The sequence below is a fragment of the Bison bison genome, unplaced genomic scaffold (genome assembly GCF_000754665.1).
Source record: "Bison bison bison isolate TAMUID 2011002044 unplaced genomic scaffold, Bison_UMD1.0 scf7180017864280, whole genome shotgun sequence".
Classification (NCBI taxonomy): domain Eukaryota; kingdom Metazoa; phylum Chordata; class Mammalia; order Artiodactyla; family Bovidae; genus Bison; species Bison bison.
In genome coordinates, this window is record NW_011494852.1 from 3,815,405 (window position 1) to 3,823,372 (window position 7,968).

Genomic DNA, 7,968 nt, shown 5'->3' on the forward strand with positions numbered 1-7,968 from the left:
ACTTGTTCAGTCATGTCCCACTCTTTGTGACCCCATGGACTGTCAGTCAGTTCAGTTCAGTCGCTCTGTCATGTCTGACTCTTTGCAACCCCATGGACTGCAGCACTCCAGGCCTCCCTGTCCATCACCAACTCCCAGAGTTTACCCAAACTCATGTCCATTGAGTCGGTGATGTCATCCAACCATCTCATCCTCTGTCGTCCTCTTCTCCTGCCTGCAATCTTTCCCAGCATCAGGGTCTTTTCCAATAAGTTAGTTCTTCACATCAGGTGGCCAAAGTATTGGAGTTTCAGCTTCAGCATCAGTCCTTTCAATGAATATTCAGGAATGATTTCCTTAAGGATGGACGGGTTGGATCTCCTTGCAGTCAAGGGACTCTAAAAAGTCTTCTCCAACACCACAGTTCAAAAGCATCAATTCTTCGGTGCTCAGCTTTTTTTATGGTCCAACTCTCACATGCATACATGACTACTGGAAAAACCATAGCTTTGACTAGATGGACCTTTGTTGGCAAAGTAATGTCTCTGCTTTTTAATATGCTGTCTAGGTTGGTCATAACTTTTCTTCCAAGGACCACTGTAGTCCATGGAATTCCCCAGGCCAGAATACTGGAGAGGGTAGCCTTTCCCTTCTCCAGGGGATCTTCCCAGCCCAGGGATCAAAGCCAAGTCTCCCACATTGCAGGTGGATTCTTTACCAGCTGAGCCACAAGGGAAGCCCAAGAATACTGGAGTGGGTAGCCTATCCCTTCTCCAGTGGATCTTCCTGACCCAGGAATAGAACCTGTGTCTCCTGCATTGTAGGCAGATTTTTCACCAACTGAGAGCAGCTCATTTTGTTGGCTTAAGTGATTAAGGATCTAAGAGTAGCTACTCCAGGCATGGATCAACCTGGAGTTCAGGATCATCAGCCCTGGTTTGCTGCCTCCTGCCACTCTGGCCCTTGTCCAGCCAGGCTCACCCTGAGCAGAGTAGCTCAGGACCTTCAGACACTCAGGTGCCCAGCAGGAAAGAGAAATCCTTGGTGGGGAAGTCCCAGCAGAGTTACACTGTGTCTCCATGGCTGTGATTCGCTCTTTCCTGAACCAATCACTGTGTCTGATTTTTTTTTTTCTTTTCAAAAGTAACACTTACTTTTTCACACTCAAGCAAATCTGGGCAGTTGACCTTTTCTGTCCTCAAGCCCCCTGCTTTTCACAGGAAGGGAAAATTTTTACTTTCACCCCACTGCTACTGGAGTGCCTAAGCTTTGCCAGTGGCCTTGCAGTGGGTCAGAGTGCGGCGGGAAGGGTCAGTGGCGCTGGTCCACCTGAGTTTTGGGGCAGCCTGTTGGCATGTCTCTGGTGTTGGAGTTCAAAGAGCTGATGGTAGTTACAGCCTTCTTTCATTTTGGGAGTATTGATGGGAGATTTTGGACTGCGTTTGCCGTCACTTTATCATCAACCAGATGTTCAATGTAGTCCTGGAAAATCCTAAACCATGAATTCTTTTAAAAATATAATTTTGCTATTTATTATTTTTGGCTGAGCTGGGTGTTTGTTGCTATGTGGGCTTTCTCTAGTTGCGGCAAGGGGAGGCGGCTCTTCATTGTGGTGAAGGGCTTCTCGTGGTGGTGGCTCCTCCTGCGGACCACAGGCTTCAGGTGCCCAGGCTTCAGTAGCTGGGGCACACGGCTTAATTGCTCTGCAGCATGTGGGATCCTCCCAGACCAGAGACTGAACCCGTGTTCCCCGCATTGGCATTCTTGTCCAATGTGCCAGCAGGGAAGTCCCTAAACCATCGATTCTTAACTGAGGCTATTCCATCACTGAAGACTCCTTTTGCTTGTTGGAGAATCTCTTTAGGTATTAGATTGGAGACCTTAAATGTCTCTCTCAGGAGATGTTTTTCTATCTCATTCTTGGGGATGCAGGGTGGGATAATTCTCCAATTGGCTTCTCCCCGACTCCAGGCTTTGGCTCTGGGTGTTCGCATGGGCAGAAGCTGGGGTGAGGTTAGCAGTGGGCAATGGATGCTGGCCAGTGCCCCAAGGACAAACATACATTCTTCTCCCCATCCTTGCCCTGCTGCCATGCCACCTTCATCAGGAGTATTAAGGAGTCTTTCAGATACTTTTTAATGAAGGACCCACAGAACAAAATACTATTAGTTTGAGGACCCAATTATATTCATTTTCTGTTGCTGCTATAACAAAGTGCCATAAACTCCATAGCTTAAAACAACACAAATTTATGACACTCAAGTCTTTAGGTCAGAAATTGAACACAGTTCTCATCAGGCTAAAAATCAACATGGCTGCAGGGCTGCAGGCATTCCTGGAGGCTCTAGGGGAGACCCATCTTCTTGTTCATTCGGATTGTTGCTGAATTTAACTCCTCGTGGTTGTAAGACTGAGGCTTCCATTTCTTTGCTGGCTATAAACTGAGGTCTGTTCTTAGCTTCCAGAGGCCTCCCACATTCCTTGGCTTATGGCCCCTTCCTCCATCATCAAAACCACTAACAGCAGGCTCAGTCCCTCTCATACTTCAAATCTCTCTTGTCTCTTTCTAACCCTTCTGCTTTCAACTCCCACTGTCAAGAGCTCATGTGATTACATTTGGGCCCATGTGAATAATCCAGGATAACCTCCCTTACCTCAAGGTCCATAACTTAATCATATCTGCATAGGCATTTTGCCATGTGATGTAACAGGTTCTCAGGAGCCAGGGATTCGGCCATTATTTGGCCACACCAATATATGCATACACATAATACAAAGTATCACCAAATAGGTGACACTCAAATACTTCCCATTCCCTTTTTTCTGCTTTTTTTTTTTTTTTTTTAAACAGGGATTTCTGAGACTTCCCAAGTGGTCCAGTGGTTAAGAATCCACCTTGCAATGCAGGGGATGTGGGCTTGATCCCCGGTTGGGGAATTAAGATCCCACATGCGGCCCCCAGAGAAACTAAGCTCACACCTCACACACTCCTGAGTCTGTGCACTTCATTGAAGGATCCCGATTGACACAATGAAGATCCCATGTGTCTCAACTAAGACCCAAGGCAGCCAAATAAATAAACAAATATATATATATGTATATATATATATAAAAGGAGAGATTGTCCAATTTATCTGTACAGCCTTTAGGTTGAGAACGCAGATCCCAAGGTCAGCCTCCGCTGGTTAGAATTCAGGCAGCACCACTTCCTAACCGGATGCTCTTGGGAAAATCACTTAACCTTTCTCTGTGCTTCAGTTTCCCTTTTCATGAAAACAAATGATGCTAATAGTACCTAACTTGTGGCATTGCTGTGAGAATCAAGTGTTTTAACAGTTCCACGTAATACGGTGACTGCTATTAAGGATTAGCTGTCATAATTTTATTTACCCTCTTCACTTTAGGGAAGGACACTGCACTGATGTCATTCTGCCCCCAGATCAGACCCACAGGGCTTGCATTCCAGGGCCCTTTTGGTGATAAATGTTGTTCCAGAGTCCTGGGTCACCTCGTCCTGGGGAAAACTTGGAGTCAGCCTTACCCAAACCTCCTTAGTTCAGCAGGCAGCTGAGGGGTGGCCTGATCCATGTTCTTACCCATTTTGCAGATGAGAAACTGAGGCACTGAAGTGAGGGGTCTGGCTTGAGGACACACAGCTACAGAGTGGGTTGAGGTACTCCGGACCAGATCTTGTCCTAGGTGATGCTGGGGACACAGTAGTGACTGATAAGGTCCCTGCCTCTGTCCCATGGAATCCACACTCTGCTGGGATAGACAGCTGTGCTCAGACAGCAAGAACCTGGGGGGTGGGGGCAGGGGGTGCCTGTGATGGGGAAAGGGCAGGCAGAGTGATCAGGGCTCAGTGAGGGACACTTAGGGGTCTCTGGGAGCCCTTAGGAGGGATCTGGGCCAGCCGGGGAAGTCTGGGACAATTTCCAGAGGAAGAGACAACTGAATTGAGGCCTGAATGACAAGATAAAGTCAGACAGGTAAACAAGAAGACAAATGTTCCAGGAAGAAGCAACAGTGTTTTCAACCTAGAGGCAAAAATTTTAAGTGCAGAAGACTGCATGCAGTGGAGCCAGAGAGAGCCTGCAGAAGGATGAGGCTGCAAGGGGCAGGCCTGCGGGCCTGAAATGACAGGCATGGAGCGAGGGCTTTATCCTGACGGCCTGGGACCGCCCCCCTGCCCCCCAATTCATGGTGCCCAGTGACTCCCCTCCCCCAGCCCAGTCCCATGCACTTCTCAGGACAGGGAGTGAGCTTGTTATTCAGTCGCTCAGTTGTGTCTGACTCTTTGCGACCCCATGGACTGCAGCACACCAGGCCTCCCTGTCTTTCACCATCCCCCGGAGCTTGTTCAAAATATCCATTGAGTCGGTGATGCTATCCAACCATCTCGTCCTCTGTCGTCCCTTTCTCTTCCAGCCCTCAATCTTTCCCAGCATCAGGGTCTTTTCCAATGAGTCAGCTCTTCGCATCAGGTGGCCAAAATACTGGTGTTTCAGCCTCAGCATCAGTCCTTCCAATGAATATTCAGGGTTGACTTCCTTTAGGATGGGCTGGTTGGATCTCCTTGCAGTCCAAGGGACTCTCAAGAGTCTTCTCCAACACCACAGTTCGAAAGCATCAAGAGTCTTCTCCAGTACCACAGTTTAAAAGCATCAATTCTTCCACACTCAGCCTTCTTTATGGTCCAAATCCCACATCCATACATGACTACTGAAAAAAACATAGCTTTGACCTTACAGACCTTTGTTGGCAAAGTGACATCTCTGCTTTTAAATATGCTGTCTAGGTTTGTCATAGGTTTGCCGTCTCTGTCTTTTTTTCCAAGAAGCAAAACTCTTTTAATTTCATGGCTCCAGTCACCACCTGCAGTGCTTCTGGAGCCCAAGAAAATAAAATATGCCATTGTTTCCATTTTTCCCCCATCTATTGGCTATGAAGTGATGGGACTGGATGCCGTAATTTTAGTTTCTTGAATGTTGAGTTTTAAGCTAGCTTTTGTACTTGCATTCATTTTCAACAAAAGGCTCTTTAGTTTCTCTTCACTTTCTGCCATTAGGGCGGTATCATCTACATATCTGAGGTTGTTGATATTTCTCCCAGTGATCTTTTTTTAAATTAATTAATTTTTTAATTGAAGGATAATTGCTTTAAAAATTTTGTTGTTTTCTGTCTAACCTCAACATGAATCAGCCATAGGTATATATATATATCCCCTCCCTTTTGAACCTCCCTCCCATCTGCCTCCCCATCCCACCCCTCTAGATTGATACCAAGCCCCTGTGTGGGTTTCCTGAGCCATACAGCAAATTCCCATTGGCTATCTATTTTACATATGGTAATGTAAGTTTCCATGTTACTCTTTCTCCCAACAATCTTGATTCCAGGTTGGGATTCATTCAGCCCAGCATTTAGCATGATGTACTCTGCATATAAGTTAAATAAACAGGGTGACAATATACAGCTTTGATGTACTCCTTTCCCAATTTTGAACTAGTCCATTGGTCCATATCAGGTTCTAACTATTGCTTCTTGACCTGCATACAGATTTCTCAGGAGGCAGGTAAGGTGGTCTGGTATTCCCATCTCTTTAAGAATTTTCCACAGTATGTTGTGATCCACACAGTCAAAGGCTTTAGCATAGTCAATGAAGCAGATGTTTTTCTAGAATTCTCTTGATTTTTCTGTGATCCAACAGATGTTGGCAATTTGATCTCTGGTTCCTTTGCCTTTTCTAAATCCAGCTTGTACGTTTGGAAGTTCTCAGTTCACGAACTGTTGAAGCCTCACTTGAAAGATTTTGACCGTTACCTTGCTAGCATGTGAAATGAGCACATGTATGCAGTTGTTTGAATATTCTTCGGCATTGCCTTTCTTCAGGATTAGAATGAAAACTGACCTTTTCCAGTCCTGTGGCCACTGCTGTTTTCTAAATTTGCTGGCACATGGAGTGCAGCACTTTAACAGCATCATCTTTTAGGATATGAAATAATTCAACTGGAGTTCCATCACCTCCACTAGTTTGTTTGTAGTAATGCTTCCTAAGGCGCACGTGACTTCACGTTCCAGGATGTCTGACTCTAGGTGAGTGACCACACCATCGTGGTTACCTGGGTCATTAAGACCTTTTTTGTACAGTTCTGCATATTCTTGCCACTTCTTAATTTCTTTTGCTTCTGTTAGGTCCTTGCTGTCTCTGTCCTTTATTGTGTCCATCTTTGCATGAAATGTTCCCTTGGTATCTCCAATTTTCTTGGAAAGATCTCTAGTCTTTCCCATTTTGTTTGAGTTTAGTGTCCCTCAAACACTAAAGGAAGTGTTTTAGTGTTTTTTCTAAAGGAAGCAGCCCATTGGATGTTCCAAAGGCCAGCAGAAGGGACGGATGCGATGGGGGTGGGGTGGGCGGGGTGTTGGGGAGGATGGCTGGGTATTCTACCCTCCTTGGCCTGCCCCTCCTCTTAAAGCCAGAGACAAGCCCTGAGATCATTACTCACTTTACTTTAACAATAACTAATGTTAATTGAACAGCTACTAAGTGCCAAGCAGTACTTTTGGCTAGAGACCACCAAATGGCACTAGTGGTAAAGAATCTGCCTGCCAATGCAGGAGGCGCTAGAGGTGCAAGCTTGATCCTTGGGTCTGGAAGATTCCTTGGAGAAGGAAATGACAAACCACTTCAGTATTCTTGCCTGGGAAATCCCATAGACAGAGGAGCTTGGCAGGTTACAGTCCATGGAGTTGCAAAGAGTCAGACACAACTGAGCGACTAACATTATAGTGAGCAAAACAGGCAAAATCCTGCTCTAAAGGGTGTGACATTCCAGTGGAGAAGACAGAAAGAGTACAGGTAAATACACAGATTCAGGTATGTGTTGGGAGCTTCACCTGTGGTCCAGTGGCTCACTCAGTGCTCCCAATGCACAGGTCCAGGTTCACCCTGCTTGTTTAACTTATATGCAGAGCACATCATGAGAAATGCTGGACTGGATGAAGCACAAGCTGGAATCAAGATTGCTGGGAGAAATATCAATAACCTCAGTTATACGGATGACCCCACACTTATGGCAGAAAGCAAAGAAGAATTAAAGAGCCTCTTGATGAAAGTGAAAGAGGAGAGTGAAAAAGTTGGCTTAAAACTCAACATTCAGAAAACGAAGATCATGGCATCTGGTCCCACCACTTCATGGCAAATAGATGGGGAAACAATGGAAACGGTGGCGTTTTTTTTTTTGGACTCCAAAATCACTGCAGATGATGACTGCAGCCATGAAATTAAAAGACAAAACTTGCCCCTTGGAAGAAAAGTTATGACCAACCTAGATAGCATATTAAAAAGCAGAGACATTACTTTGTCAACAAAGGTCCGTCTAGTCAAAGCTTTGGTTTTTCCAGTAGTCATGTATGGATGTGAGAGTTGGACTATAAAGAAAGCTGAGCGCTGAAGAATTGATACTTTTGAACTGTGGTGTTGGAGAAGACTCTTGAGAGTCCCTTGGACAGCAAGGAGATCCAAACAGTCCATCCTAAAGGAAATCAGTCCTGAATATTCATTGGAAGGACTGATGCTAAAGCTGAAACTCCAATACTTTGGCCACCTGATGTGAAGAACTGACTCATTTGAAAAGACCCTGATGGTGGGAAAGATTGAAGGCAGGAGGAGAAGGGGACAACAGAGGATGAGATGGTTGGATGGCATCACTGACTCAATGGATATGAGTTTGGGTAAACTCCAGGAGTTGATGATGGACAGAGAGGCCTGGCGTGCTGCAGTCCATGGGGTTGCAAAGAATCAGACACGACTGAGTGACTGAACTGAAGTTGTGGCCAACTTTGTTTTATACATCCCACTCCTGAACTCATTATTCACTTTTTGTAAAGCAAGTCCCAGATATCATGGAAGCCTGTAAATATTTCAGCATGATGCTCTAATAAGAGATACGGCTTTTTTAAAAAGGCACTATTTGCTCACACTTAACAAAA